At 43.1% G+C, this 14,596-nt stretch overlaps 1 protein-coding gene across 1 annotated transcript in view; it reads left to right on the top strand.

The window, feature by feature from the left end:
- Positions 1 to 514: 514 nt before the first annotated feature.
- Positions 515 to 14,596, top strand: part of LOC139403859 (cell migration-inducing and hyaluronan-binding protein-like) — a gene marked incomplete at its 3' end in the record, with an annotated part of 146,547 nt that continues 132,465 nt past the window's right edge. Inside the window, exon 1 of the mRNA XM_071147020.1 lies at positions 515 to 687. The remainder of the gene's footprint in view (positions 688 to 14,596) is intronic.

Here is a 14,596-nt window from a genome sequence, read left to right as displayed (position 1 = left end):
GGTAGTGAGAAAGAGGGGTGGGCGGGCAGTGAGAAAGAGGGGTGGGCGGGTAGTGAGAAAGAGGGGTGAGTGGGTAGTGAGAAAGAGGGGTGGGCGGGTAGTGAGAAAGAGGGGTGGGCAAGCAGTGAGAAAGAGGGGTGGGCGGGCAGTGAGAAAGAGGGGTGGGCGGGTAGTGAGAAAGATGGGTGAGTGGGTAGTGGGAAAGAGGGGTGGGTGGGTAGTGAGAAAGAGGGGTGAGTGGGTAGTGAGAAAGAGGGGTGGGCGGGTAGTGAGAAAGAGGGGTGGGCGGGTAGTGAGAAAGAGGGGTGAGTGGGTAGTGAGAAAGAGAGAAAATTATTTTATACATTTTTCAGTCCTCCTAGAATAGCGCTAAAGTAGGCTTTATAGATTGTATCTACAATAGGCCTCCGACAATGGAATGATAGAAATGGCTTAGAAATGGACCGGACCAATGAGTGTGCAGTGGGCGTGTCCTCCTGCCTCTGCTGGCGTAAACAGCGTGTTCAGAAGCGCCAGGCTCGCGCGGAGCGGAGAGGAGATGCGTGTATAAATATCAGAGTGCCTCTTCTCTCCGCTATAGCAGACCTGACACATGACCTAATTGTCCCTGTCACATCTCCAGTGTGTCCTCACCAAGACCGCACTTCCCGAAGGAGTCGACTAGAAAACGGTTGGTTTATTCTACAGGTTGGTGCGTCTCTCGATCTCCGTGGAGTTTATAAGCTAACTACTAAACCTTTTGGGGATTTAAAAACAACTCCAGCTCGCCTCTCTTTTGCTCTTACTCTAGTGTCAAAGCCAAAGCCACCGGTGTATCGGTAGTCTAGCCTGCTAATAGGAATACAACAGACTGCTTTGGGTCGTTGTGGACTGTACGTGCTGCAGAAAGGAGCGGCCAGTGCCAGCTGTGGCTGTAAGGACCAGAGGTGTTTGTTTTCAAGGTGCACCTTTTTGCGGTTCGTTCCAGCTCATCTCCTCCCAGTGCCATTGATCAGTGTCAAAATAAATCGTCCTACAAAATATACATGTATCCCTACATGTAATTAATGCAATTTACACAATGCCATCCTTATAGACTTTGACCGTGCATGACAGCAACAATGGTACGGTATCTGTGCGTTAACAACCGTATCATGTACCAACACGTTTCACCCGGCAAGCAAGCACAACTCGCGCAAGTGGTAGCATTGTTAAAACCACAAATTATATTTATAGGGCTGGTTTATGTATGATGTTGTATAATATGATACTGTGCAGCAAGGGTAGCCTATGTTGTGTATTTTCAAGCGCTCCGTTCGCATGTGCCACTGTATCTTGCGCTCGCTTCTCGTAACGTGCGCGCCCGGTTTCGCTGCCCTAGGGGGCATCAAGTGCACAGTCATCAGGTATGTGTTTTTTATATTCTTCCAACAACATTCCGTCATTTTCAACATGTCCAATATTCAAGTTGTATTGCTGATAATAGTTCAGTGTTTTTCAGATTGAACCTATAGCTAATCGGTGATTATATCGAACTCAGTCAGTATTGGTGAGGTAAGAGCAGCGTTAGTTTAGTTTATACTAGCCTATGTACCCAACAGGTTCCTTCATTATCAGGATATGTATGTGGAATGAGTGATGAGCACGTGACAGTTGAGGTTTGACTGAGGCTGTAAGGGCATATTGATGATGAATGTAAGACTTGCTCAGAATATGACAGAGCTGTTCAATAAGTGAATGGATTTCCTGCTGTAATTGAAGTCTTTAGAGGGCTTAGTGGTCAGGGAATAAGCAGTGTGCATGTTTCTGTGTGTGTGTGTGTGTGTGTGCGTGTGCATGTGCATGTTTCTGTGTGTGTGTGTGTGTGTATGTGTGTGTCTGTCAGATTTAAGAAAGGGGAAAAGTTAACCCTGTACTTCCCCCTCCTTCTTTCAGTTGCTCTTGTAAAAGATGCATAGCTAGCAGAGATGACAATGATGGTGATATCAAATCTCAGGAAAGGAATGACCATGACCGGATTTTAAGGCCATAATTGACAAGATCCCTGCCTGAGAGAATGAGAGAGAGACAGAGAGGGAGGGAGGGATGTTTGGAAGCAACAGAAGTCCACATTAGAGCCACAGAACAGGGATTGAAGGAACACCCATTGGAACCATGTAATCAGTCCTGGTAATGTCAAAGCATCTCAGAGAAACAGATACCTGGGTTTGACTGACAGCCAGAGGTTGACAAACTAATTGGTATATTCAGAATGTACTCTAGGTTTCCACACATAACCCATAACCAAGGAGAGGAGAGGAGAGTGAGAGAAGAGGGGAGGGGAGGGGAGGAGAGAAAGGAAAGAGAATAGGGGAGGAGTGGAGAGAGAAAGAAGAGGGGAGGAAAGGAGAATGGAGAAGAGAAAAGGAGGACAAGAGAGGAGATGAGATGAAAGGAGAAGAGAAGAAAGGACAGATGAAGAGAGGACAGACAATGAGAAGAGAGGAGGAGAAAGGGCGGATGAAGAGAAGATGGGAGAGGAGAAGAGAGTCGTGAGAAGAAATCAGGAATACAGCAGGTGAGTGCAACCTTTCATTGCCTTCTTTTGACTTGCAAATATTACTGTGCATATACATGGCCCAAGGGGCAGGTGTGTGTGTGATACCCTCTTACCAGGGTCACTCTCGAAGGTATCTGTAGAATGACCAGAATAACACAGACAACCCCATTTCTCATGAAGTGTATAAAATAGGCACTACAGTTTATCATATGTCTGTATGGTGGTGGATGTACACATACTGTAGGTGTGGTGGTGGATACACACATAGACTATATATTACGATGAGGGGAGGAGGGAGAGAGAAGGATACAGAGGAAGAGTGGACGAGATGTTTGGAGAGGGAAGTATATATAGAGAGAAAGTAGAGAGGAAGAGAGGTGGAGAGGGATCTAGAAAGAGATTGAGGAGAGCTATACAGAGAGATGTAGAGAGAGGGGCCTACAGTCTAATTATTACTCTAACAGCTACTAGTATCACTCCATCTATTTGAGCTTGTTCTGTGGTTTTCTTAGTATAGATATAGAATGACTAGAAAGGACATTCCATTCATGTTGTTGTGGCTCATATTGGCTGCAGCAATCAGAATTCTCAGTGCATTGACTCATATCATCTCCTCATCCCTCAGACTCTCATTGCCTTTCTAAATGCTGTTTGCATGCAGCAATGTGTGTGCGTGTGTGTGCTTGCAATGATATGAAGTGGACCATGACAAATCCAGTGAATTTCAGGCTGGTGCATTTCAACTTGCGTGCTATTCCGTTTTGTTACATCACTTCCAACTTGTTAGCAGCTCGTCTGTGTTTTTTCTGAGCTGTGTTCAATCTGCTAGGTCTATTTCTATTTCTATGCCGCGTATATTTCAATGTTCATTCTGCTAGGTCTGCAAGGTTCATTCTGCACGTTTTTTATATGTACAGTCTGTCAAGTCCATTTCTATGTTAATTCCGCTAGGTGTATTTCTATGTCCATTCTGCTAGGTCTCTTTCTATGTCCCTTCTGCTAGGCCTCTTTCTATGTCCCTTCTGCTAGGTCTCTTTCTATGTCCCTTCTGCTAGGTCTCTTTCTATGTCCCTTCTGCTAGGTCTCTTTCTATGTCCCTTCTGCTAGGTCTCTTTCTATGTCCCTTCTGCTAGGTCTCTTTCTATGTCCCTTCTGCTAGGTCTCTTTTTATATCCCTTCTGCTAGGTCTCTTTCTATGTCCCTTCTGCTAGGTCTCATTCTATGTCCCTTCTGCTAGGTCTCTTTCTATGCCCCTTATGCTCGGTCTATTTCTATGCCCCTTCTGCTAGGTCTCTTTCTATGTCTATTCTGCTGGTTTTGTTTTTATATGTACATTCTGCTAGGTCTCTTTCTATGTCTATTCTGCTGGTTTTGTTTTTATATGGACATTCTGCTAGGTCTGTCTACATACATTCTGCTAGGTCTATGTCTACATACATTCTGCTAGGTCTATTTCCATGTCCATTTTGGTATACATATTTCTATTGTTATTCTGCTAGGTCTATGTCTACAAGAATTCTCCTAAGTACATTTCTGTCCATTCTGCTAGATCTATTTCTATGTCAATTCTGCTGGTTTTGTTTTTATATGTACATTCTGCTCGGTCTATGTCTACATAAATTCTGCTAGGTCTATTTCTACTGTGTGGCTAGGTCTATTTCCATGTCCATTTTGGTATACACTCTCTGATGACAGAGATTTCTGTCCATTCTGCTAGATCTATTTCTATGTTTCTGCTGGTTTTGTTTTTATATGTACACGCATATGTTCTATTTCTACTGTGGAACACTGGGGAGCACACACATACACACTGCCATCGTGGACGAGGGAGCGAGCTGCCAGAGGCCACCATTTACTCCAGGAAACCATCAGGGCTCCAGCATAGTTTCAGAGGGGAAAGTAACACAAACACACACACACAACTTCCCTCGCTCATGTGTCTGTACAAGCCTTCTGGCTTGGCGAGTTGCTCTCTGCCTCCTCCTTAAAAAAATACCAGCTCTTCATATTATATTGTACAAGGTGCCAAGCAGAAACCAAATGGCACCCTATTTCCTACATAGTGCACTACTTTTGACCAGAGCCCTATGAGTGCTAGTCTAATGGAGTGCAGTATGTAGGGACTAGGGTGTCATTTGGGACGGAGACTGAGGCTAAGGAGTTAATTAATGAAATAAAACAGTGATCGGTCCAAGAAGTGGATAACATGGTGTAAATTGATACCAGGCGTTTCCATGGCTTGGCTTAGCATCTTGCTTTCTCCTCCTCCGCTGGGGGTTATTTTGGTTTGTGTGTGTGTGTGTGTGTGTGTGTGTGTGTGTGTGTGTGTGTGTGTGTGTGTGTGTGTGTGTGTGTGTGTGTGTGTGTGTGTGTGTGTGTGTGTGTGTGTGTGTGTGTTGTCTTGGCTAGCCCTAATCTGACCCGGCAGACAGGTGGCCACTGACCGATCTCTCTGTCTCTCTGTATGTCTCTCTCTGTCTGTTCGTGTCTCTCTGTCTGTTCGTGTCTCTCTGTCTGTATGTGTCTCTCTCTGTCTGTATATCTCTCTCTCTGTCTGTATGTCTCTCTCTGTCTGTATGTCTCTGTGTCTGCCTTTTTTCTTTCTTTCTCTCTCTCTGTCTGTATGTCTGTCTGTATGTCTCTCTGTCTGTATGTCTCTCCGTCTGTTCGTGTCTCTCTGTCTGTATGTGTCTCTCTGTCTGTATGTGTCTCTCTCTGTCTGTATGTGTCTCTCTGTCTGTATGTGTCTCTCTCTCTGTCTGTATGTCTCTCTCGCTGTCTGTATGTCTCTCTCTCTCTGTTTGTATGTCTCTCTGTCTGTATATCTCTGTGTCTGCCTTTTTTCTTTCTTTCTCTCTCTCTGTCTGTATGTCTCTCTGTCTGTATGTCTCTCTGTCTATATGTCTCTGTCTGTATGTCTCTGTGTCTGCCTTTTTTCTTTCTTTCTCTCTGTCTGTATGTGTCTCTCTGTCTGTATGTCTTTCTGTCTGTATGTCTCTCTGTCTGTATGTCTCTCTCTCTGTCTGTATGTCTCTCTGTCTGTATGTCTGTCTGTATGTCTCTCTGTCTGTATGTCTCTGTGCCTATTCCTACTTTGTCTCTCTGTATATCTCTCTGTCTGTATGTCTCTGTGTCTGCCTTTTTTCTGTCACATTGATTTATGCACACATCTAAGCACACAGGAGGCTGGTGAGGGGAGGACGGCTTATAATAATGGCTGGAATGGAGTGCTTTCAAACATATGGAATCCATTCGTTTGATATCATTCCATAGATTCCATTCCTCCCCAATGAGCCCATCCTCCCCAATTAAGGTGCCACCAGCCACCTGTAGCATACACATCACAAATGAGGTTTTTGCACATTGTTTGACACAGGACTGTATAGCTACTTTGTACTGTAGTCTGAAAGTGGTTCCACTGTCCAAACAGAAATATCAAATTGGAACTGCAATAGTAGAGTAGTAGACTCATACATTATTTAATAAGACTAGTTTGCATAAACATGTATGAATGATTATGTGTCCATATGAAATCCTCACATGGATAAAACATTTAGAATTCAGTTTTAATAGAAAAACAATCCGCCTTCGACTGCGAGCGGCATTCAACAGTTCATTTCCTGTTACCCAAAATGCAAGCCAAGCTATTTAAGGCTCTCCAGTTGGACAGGAACCATATGGGTCCTTTTTATCTGGTATTTGTTGTGTGTGTGTGTGTTTTTTAAATTTGTTTTTGGTGCATGTCTGTGTGTGTGTGTGTTTTTTAAATTTGCTGTGTGTGTGTGTGTTTTGGTATCTTAATACAAGCCCTTAGAGGCTTGACACGATAGGCCAAGAATGTTCATGTCTAATCAGGGTGTTCCTCAGCAGCCATTTGACCTGACATGGTTCTGTCAGACAAGATATAGACGGCCCTGTCTTAACATTATACCACTGACCTCATGTTCATTACGGCTTATCCACACACACACACACACACACACACACACACACACACACACACACACACACACACACAGTTGGGACATCTGGCTGTAAATGCAAGCCTGACTGCTAATTTGCCAAGAGATGTGTTTGGACAGGTTAGCCTTATTATCCTCACACAGGAGTGTGTGTGTGTGTGTGTCAGGGTTGGACTGGTGATGAGTAATAGAAGTGTAAGGGAGAGTGGGGGTTAGGTCTGAAACCATGGGGGGGATTGTATTTGGCAACAGGGTACATTTGGATGATTTATTATTAAGGGAGCAACAGGGTACATTTGGATGATTTATCATCAATAAGAGATTCCTAGCTTGTGCAGGTGTTCATAATGTTTTGTCCAGTCAGTGTATATGTCTACTGTCCTCTATCTTTCAGCAGGTGTTCATAATGTTTAGTCCAGTCAGTGTATATGTCTACTGTCCTCTAGCTTTCAGCAGGTGTTCATAATTTTTAGTCCAGTCAGTGTATATGTCTACTGTCCTCTAGCTTTCAGCAGGTGTTCATAATGTTTTGTCCAGTCAGTGTATATGTCTACTTTCCTCTAGCTTTCAGCAGGTGTACATAATGTTTTGTCCAGTCAGTGTATATGTCTACTGTCCTCTAGCTTTCAGCAGGTGTACATAATGTTTTGTCCAGTCAGTGTATATGTCTACTGTCCTCTAGCTTTCAGCAGGTGTACATAATGTTTTGTCCAGTCAGTGTATATGTCTACTTTCCTCTAGCTTTCAGCAGGTGTTCATAATGTTTTGTCCAGTCAGTGTATATGCCTACTGTCCTCTAGCTTTCAGCAGGTGTTCATAATGTTTTGTCCAGTCAGTGTATATGCCTACTGTCCTCTATCTTTCAGCAGGTGTTCATAATGTTTAGTCCAGTCAGTGTATATGTCTACTGTCCTCTAGCTTTCAGCAGGTGTTCATAATGTTTAGTCCAGTCAGTGTATATGTCTACTGTCCTCTAGCTTTCAGCAGGTGTACATAATGTTTTGTCCAGTCAGTGTATATGTCTACTTTCCTCTAGCTTTCAGCAGGTGTTCATAATGTTTTGTCCAGTCAGTGTATATGTCTACTTTCCTCTAGCTTTCAGCAGGTGTTCATAATGTTTTGTCCAGTCAGTGTATATGTCTACTGTCCTCTAGCTTTCAGCAGGTGTACATAATGTTTTGTCCAGTCAGTGTATATGTCTACTTTCCTCTAGCTTTCAGCAGGTGTTCATAATGTTTTGTCCAGTCAGTGTATATGTCTACTGTCCTCTAGCTTTCAGCAGGTGTTCATAATGTTTTGCCCAGTCAGTGTATATGTCTACTGTCCTCTAGCTTTCAGCAGGTGTACTTAATGTTTTGTCCAGTCAGTGTATATGCCTACTGTCCTCTAGCTTTCAGCAGGTGTTCATAATGTTTTGTCCAGTCAGTGTATATGCCTACTGTCCTCTAGCTTTCAGCAGGTGTTCATAATGTTTTGTCCAGTCAGTGTATATGCCTACTGTCCTCTAGCTTTCAGCAGGTGTTCATAATGTTTAGTCCAGTCAGTGTATATGTCTACTGTCCTCTAGCTTTCAGCAGGTGTTCATAATGTTTTGTCCAGTCAGTGTATATGTCTACTGTCCTCTAGCTTTCAGCAGGTGTTCATAATGTTTAGTCCAGTCAGTGTATATGTCTACTGTCCTCTAGCTTTCAGCAGGTGTTCATAATGTTTTGTCCAGTCAGTGTATATGTCTACTGTCCTCTAGCTTTCAGCAGGTGTTCATAATGTTTTGTCCAGTCAGTGTATATGTCTACTGTCCTCTAGCTTTCAGCAGGTGTTCATAATGTTTAGTCCAGTCAGTGTATATGTCTACTGTCCTCTAGCTTTCAGCAGGTGTTCATAATGTTTTGTCCAGTCAGTGTATATGTCTACTGTCCTCTAGCTTTCAGCAGGTGTTCATAATGTTTTGTCCAGTCAGTGTATATGTCTACTGTCCTCTAGCTTTCAGCAGGTGTTCATAATGTTTAGTCCAGTCAGTGTATATGTCTACTGTCCTCTAGCTTTCAGCAGGTGTACATAATGTTTTGTCCAGTCAGTGTATATGTCTACTGTCCTCTATCTTTCAGCAGGTGTTCATAATGTTTTGTCCAGTCAGTGTATATGTCTACTGTCCTCTAGCTTTCAGCAGGTGTTCATAATGTTTTGTCCAGTCAGTGTATATGTCTACTGTCCTCTAGCTTTCAGCAGGTGTTCATAATGTTTTGTCCAGTCAGTGTATATGTCTACTGTCCTCTAGCTTTCAGCAGGTGTACATAATGTTTTGTCCAGTCAGTGTATATGTCTACTGTCCTCTAGCTTTCAGCAGGTGTTCATAATGTTTTGTCCAGTCAGTGTATATGTCTACTGTCCTCTATCTTTCAGCAGGTGTTCATAATGTTTTGTCCAGTCAGTGTATATGCCTACTCTCCTCTGGGACATGAGAGACAGAATGTTACATATTCCTCAAATAAGGCATAAACCTCCAGAGCAGGGGTATTGAACTCTGACCCTACGATGTCCGGACCCTACTGGGTTTCTGCTCTACCTGATAATTATTGCAGCCACCTGGTGTCGCAGGTTGAAATCAGTCCCTGATTAGGAAGAATGAAAAAGCAGTGGACTTGGCTTCCAGGTCGAGATTTGAATTTGACAGCACTAGTGTGTGTGTGTGTGTGTGTGTGTGTGTGTTGTAATGAGTTAGAGGATGCGATACACAGAGCCATATCTCTTGGAAGGAGAGTAATCCTTGTGGAGGATGAGGCAGGGTTGTCAAAGCTGACATCTGTCAGAACAAGATGGAATAAACTACCTGTCACTACCTAGAGAGGCTGGAGAGAGATTGGGTTAGAGAGATGGGGGGAGTAAGAGAGAAGGGGTGATGGAGAGAGAGAGGGGTTGGAAGGGAGAGAGATTGGGTTAGAGAGATGGAGAGAGGGAGGGGTTGGAAGGGAGAGAGATTGGGTTAGAGAGATGGAGGGAGTAAGAGAGAAGGGGCGATAGAGAGAGGGAGGGGTTGGAAGGGAGAGAGATTGGGTTAGAGAGTTGGGGGGAGTAAGAGAGAAGGGGAGATGGAGAGAGGGAGGGGTTGAAAGGGAGAGAGATTGGAGAAAATAGAAGGATGGTTTGGAGAGCGATTTGGTTTGAAAGAACGGAGAGAAAGATGGGATTGGAGAAAGAGAGAGGGGTGGGGGTTGAGGATAGACAGAAAGAGAGAAGGAGACTATCATATTCCCTTGATGAAAATAGGAAATTGAGAGAGCTGGTAGAATACCAACAAGTTACTGTCACATCCTGGAGGAGAAATAGGACTTTTTGGATCCAGCCCATCACAAATCATAGGAGACTTGATGGATATTCATGTGGTCATCACCAGGTTTCGACTGGTTTCATTTTGGAAAGAAAAACACATTTAAGACTTGAATCAATCTAATACAATCAGAGAATCAAGCTCTCAATGAATATACTGTAAGAGAACAAACATCTAAGTAATGGGGAGAGAAATGTAATGTTATTCATTTTCTAGATTTGTTTTCATACAGGACTGAATTGAATAGACAAACAACCAACATGTGGCTTGTGATTTTCTCTGTGTTTCAGGAAGACTGTGGGAACAAGAGTGGATCCAGCCCGCTTGACTGTGGTGACAAGGTGAGTACACACACACAGATATACACACACACATACACACACATAAACAAATGCATACACAAATACATACACACACAGATAAAGCTGTGTAAGTGCTCCCCGACAGCTTGCTCCCCAGTATTCTGCAAGGCACAGATTCCATGAGTCGATCCCCAGCACTGCATGTTGTTGTCACAGTGTGCATGTGTGTGTGTGTGTGTGTGTGTGTGTGTGTGTGTGTGTCCTCGCCACACCATGTTGTGTAGGGAATAATGGATGTATGAAAGTGAGAGACCTCAGTAGAATGTGACTGCAGGGAGGAATGAACAGAGGGCTGAGTCTTGTCTTTCATCTGCCTGCTACGTGTCAATCTCATCTAGCTGATGGCTGTCGTATGGCACACAGTGTGTGTCTCTCTGTCGCTGTCTGTCTGTCTGTCTGTCTGTCTGTCTGTCTGTCTGTCTGTCTGTCTGTCTGTCTGTCTGTCTCTGTCTGTCTCTGTCTGTCTGTCTGTCTGTCTGTCTGTCTGTCTGTCTGTCTGTCTGTCTGTCTGTCTGGCTGTCTGTCTGTCTATATCTCTATCCAAGGCCGGTTGCAGATACCATTGTTGGTGCGTGAGTCTGTCTGCCTGTCTGTGTCTCCCCAAGGCTTGTTTCTGATGTTAGCTGGTTGGTTTATCCTAGTAATTCAGCAGTACCAGCCCCAGATTTGTGTCTCGTGTTCTAAATGAATGTAGGAAAGCTGGAGAGGCAGAATTGATGACATATTTTAATTTAGCTCTGCTCGGATGTTGAGGTGATTCTGATGATGCTAACGGCATGTTTAGTGTGTAGTTGTTCACTTCAGCATGTATTACTTATTCAATACTTATATAAGTTAACAAGATCAGTGTGTGTGTGTGTTTTAAGTGAGACCCCAGGGATGTGTATGTCTTCCTGATGTAGTTTCTCCAGTCATGGGAGGTGTGTGTGGTTTCAATTTGTTTTAAGTCAGCCCAGTACCCATACAGAGTGTATCCTAGCATGACCTCTTTCTCCCCTACAGGATGTTCCTATTTTCAACCCCACTACTCTGAGGGCTTAGGAGGTGTGTGTGTGTGTGTGTGTGTGTGTGTGTGTGTGTGTGTGTGTGTGTGTGTGTGTGTGTGTGTGTGTGTGTGTGTGTGTGTGTGTGTGTGTGTGTGTGTGTGTGTGTGTGTGTGTGTGTGTGTGTGTGCGCGCACATATTAGTCTAACAGTGTACAGGATACACATGGTATACATCGTCCAATGAAATGCTTACTTGCAGGTTCCTTCTCCACAATGCAACAACAATAACCAAAAATACAATATAAGACTACAAACATAAAGTAAATGGCTCAGTAGAATAGAATAAACATTTTAGTACAAGTACAAAACAGGAAGGAACCATTTCTAGTCCGATATGTACATGTGTTCTGGGCAATGGGGGATTGGAGGGAAGTGTATCAACTGAGCAGGTTAATAACAGTCTGGTAAGCAGCAGTTATAATGTGTGTGTAACATGAATGTATACACTGAGTGTACAAAACATTAGGAACACCTTCCTAATATTTAGTTGATGGGGCATGGACTCTACAAGAGGTCAAAAGCGTTCCACAGGGATGCTGTCCCATGTTGACTCCACTGCTTCCCACAGTTGTGTCAAGTTGGCTGGATGTCCTTTGGGTGGTGAACCATTCTTGATACACACAGGAAACTGTTGAGCGTGAAAAACCCGTTTGTGACACACTCAAACTGGTGCGCCTGGCACCTACTACCATACACCGTTCAAAGGCACTTAGATATTTTGTCTTGCCCATTCACCCTCTGAATGGCACACATAGACAATCCATGTCTCAATTGTCCCAAGGGAGGGGGGGGGGGGGGGGGGTCCTTGATGATGCTCCAGGCCTTCCTCAGGCATTGTTTCAAGTAGATGTCCTGGATGGGTGGGAGCATGGTCCCAGTGTGTGTGTGTGTGAGAGAGCATGTGTGTACGAGCATGTGGTTGTGTGTGTGTGTGTGTACATTTCAAGTTCCCCAGCACCGAGAGGGCTATGAGATGGGAGAACCCATCCCTCCCAATACAAGAGCATGAATATAGATAGAATTGAAAAGGGAAGAAAGAGCAAGAGAAGAAAATGGAAGAAGAAAGATGTTATTTGCCTGATATCTCAAACCAACCGGGGAGTTCATCCCAGAAGTTCAATGTGTTTCAGTGATACATTTTCATAAACACTCATTTTAACATGTATTCATTTCTGTCCTAGAGCTAAGCTATTGCCACTGAGGAAGGGATTTAGTTTTGTACTAAATGGTAGGTAAACGTATTCCACCGAGGACGGGATTTAGTTTTGTACTAAATGATAGGTAAACGGATTCCTCTGAGGAAGGGATTTAGTTTTGTACTAAATGGTAGGTAAACGTATTCCACTGAGGAAGGGATTTAGTTTTGTACTAAATGGTAGGTAAACGTATTCCACCGAGGACGGGATTTAGTTTTGTACTAAATGATAGGTAAACGGATTCCTCTGAGGAAGGGATTTAGTTTTGTACTAAATGATAGGTAAACGGATTCCACCGAGGACGGGATTTAGTTTTGTACTAAATGATAGGTAAACGGATTCCTCTGAGGAAGGGATTTAGTTTTGTACTAAATGATAGGTAAACGGATTCCTCTGAGGAAGGGATTTAGTTTTGTACTAAATGGTAGGTAGACGTCTTCCTCTGAGGAAGGGATTTAGTTTTGTACTAAATGGTAGGTAAACGGATTCCTCTGAGGAAGGGATTTCGTTTTGTACTAAATGATAGGTAAACGGATTCCACCGAGGACGGGATTTAGTTTTGTACTAAATGATAGGTAAACGGATTCCTCTGAGGAAGGGATTTAGTTTTGTACTAAATGATAGGTAAACGGATTCCTCTGAGGAAGGGATTTAGTTTTGTACTAAATGGTAGGTAAACGGATTCCTCTGAGGAAGGGATTTAGTTTTGTACTAAATGGTAGGTAAACGGATTCCTCTGAGGAAGGGATTTAGTTTTGTACTAAATGGTAGGTAAACGGATTCCTCTGAGGAAGGGATTTAGTTTTGTACTAAATGGTAGGTAAACGTATTCCACCGAGGAAGGGATTTAGTTTTGTACTAAATGATAGGTAAACGTATTCCACCGAGGAAGGGATTTAGTTTTGTACTAAATGGTAGGTAGACATATTCCACTGAGGAAGGGATTTAGTTTTGTACTAAATGGTAGGTAAACGTATTCCACCGAGGAAGGGATTTAGTTTTGTACTAAATGATAGGTACTGTAGATGTCTTCCTCTTCACTCACTCTCCATAGAATCATTTTCACACTAACCGCAGTTGAGAGCAGTAATGCAGCTGTAGCAGACGGACCTGACTTGAGTTGTTTTTATGGCTTCGTAGCTCTCCTCTCCGCCTCCCTCAGTTTCTAAGAGCGCCTTTGTGTATTTTCAATAGGCACCTTCAATTGGAAGCTTGAAAGAGCTTGAATCACTATGTTTGGTCTAGAATCTGCAGCGATGATACTTTATGACGTGTGATGTTTTCTGTGACTGTGTGTGTGTCTGTTGTAAAAGAGTGTGGGTGTGTGCTGTGGTATGTAAGAGAACAATGAGCAACAGGTTTAGTGAATGAAAACATCTTGTTGTTTTTAAATGAAGCCCCAGTCCATTGAACTGTTTCTGTTTGGTTAAATAGAATTCCACAGCCTCTCACTACAGATCCACTTTATGTTATGTTGTGTTTTGCGCTGCGACATGTTGTGTTGCTTTGTGTTGTGCTGTGTTGCTATGTGTTGTGTTGCATTCTGTTGTGTTGCGTTGTGTTGCTTTGTGTTGTGTTGCTTTGTGTTGTGTTGCTTTGTGTTGTGTTGTGTTGCTTTGTGTTGCATTACAATATGCTTTGTAGTGTAGTATTGCGTTCTGTTGTGTTGCTTTGTGTTGTGTTGCTTTGTGTTGTGTTGCATTTCAATATTTTTGTAGTGTAGTATTGCTTTCTGTTGTGTTGGTTTGTGTTGTGTTGCTTTGTGTTGTGTTGTGTTGTGTTGTGTTGCTTTGTGTTGTGTTGCTTTGTGTTGTGTTGCTTTGTGTTGTGTTGTGTTGCTTTGTGTTGCATTACAATATGCTTTGTAGTGTAGTATTGCGTTCTGTTGTGTTGCTTTGTGTTGCTTTGTGTTGCTTTGTGTTGTGTTGCATTGTGTTGTGTTGCTTTGTGTTGTGTTGCTTTGTGTAGTATTGCTTTCTGTTGTGTTGCTTTGTGTTGTGTTGCTTTGTGTTGCTTTGTGTTGTGTTGCTTTGTGTTGTGTTGCTTTGTGTTGTGTTGCATTGTGTTGTGTTGCTTTGTGTTGCATTGTGTTGTGTTGCATTGTGTTGTGTTGCATTGTGTTGTGTTACAGTGTGTTGTGTTGCGTTGTGTTGCATTGTGTTGTGTTGCATTGTGTTGTGTTGCTTT

Source organism: Oncorhynchus clarkii, unplaced genomic scaffold (assembly GCF_045791955.1).
Source record: "Oncorhynchus clarkii lewisi isolate Uvic-CL-2024 unplaced genomic scaffold, UVic_Ocla_1.0 unplaced_contig_3779_pilon_pilon, whole genome shotgun sequence".
Classification (NCBI taxonomy): domain Eukaryota; kingdom Metazoa; phylum Chordata; class Actinopteri; order Salmoniformes; family Salmonidae; genus Oncorhynchus; species Oncorhynchus clarkii.
Note: the sequence above shows the minus strand (reverse complement) of the source record. Positions and strands in the feature narration are given on the sequence as shown.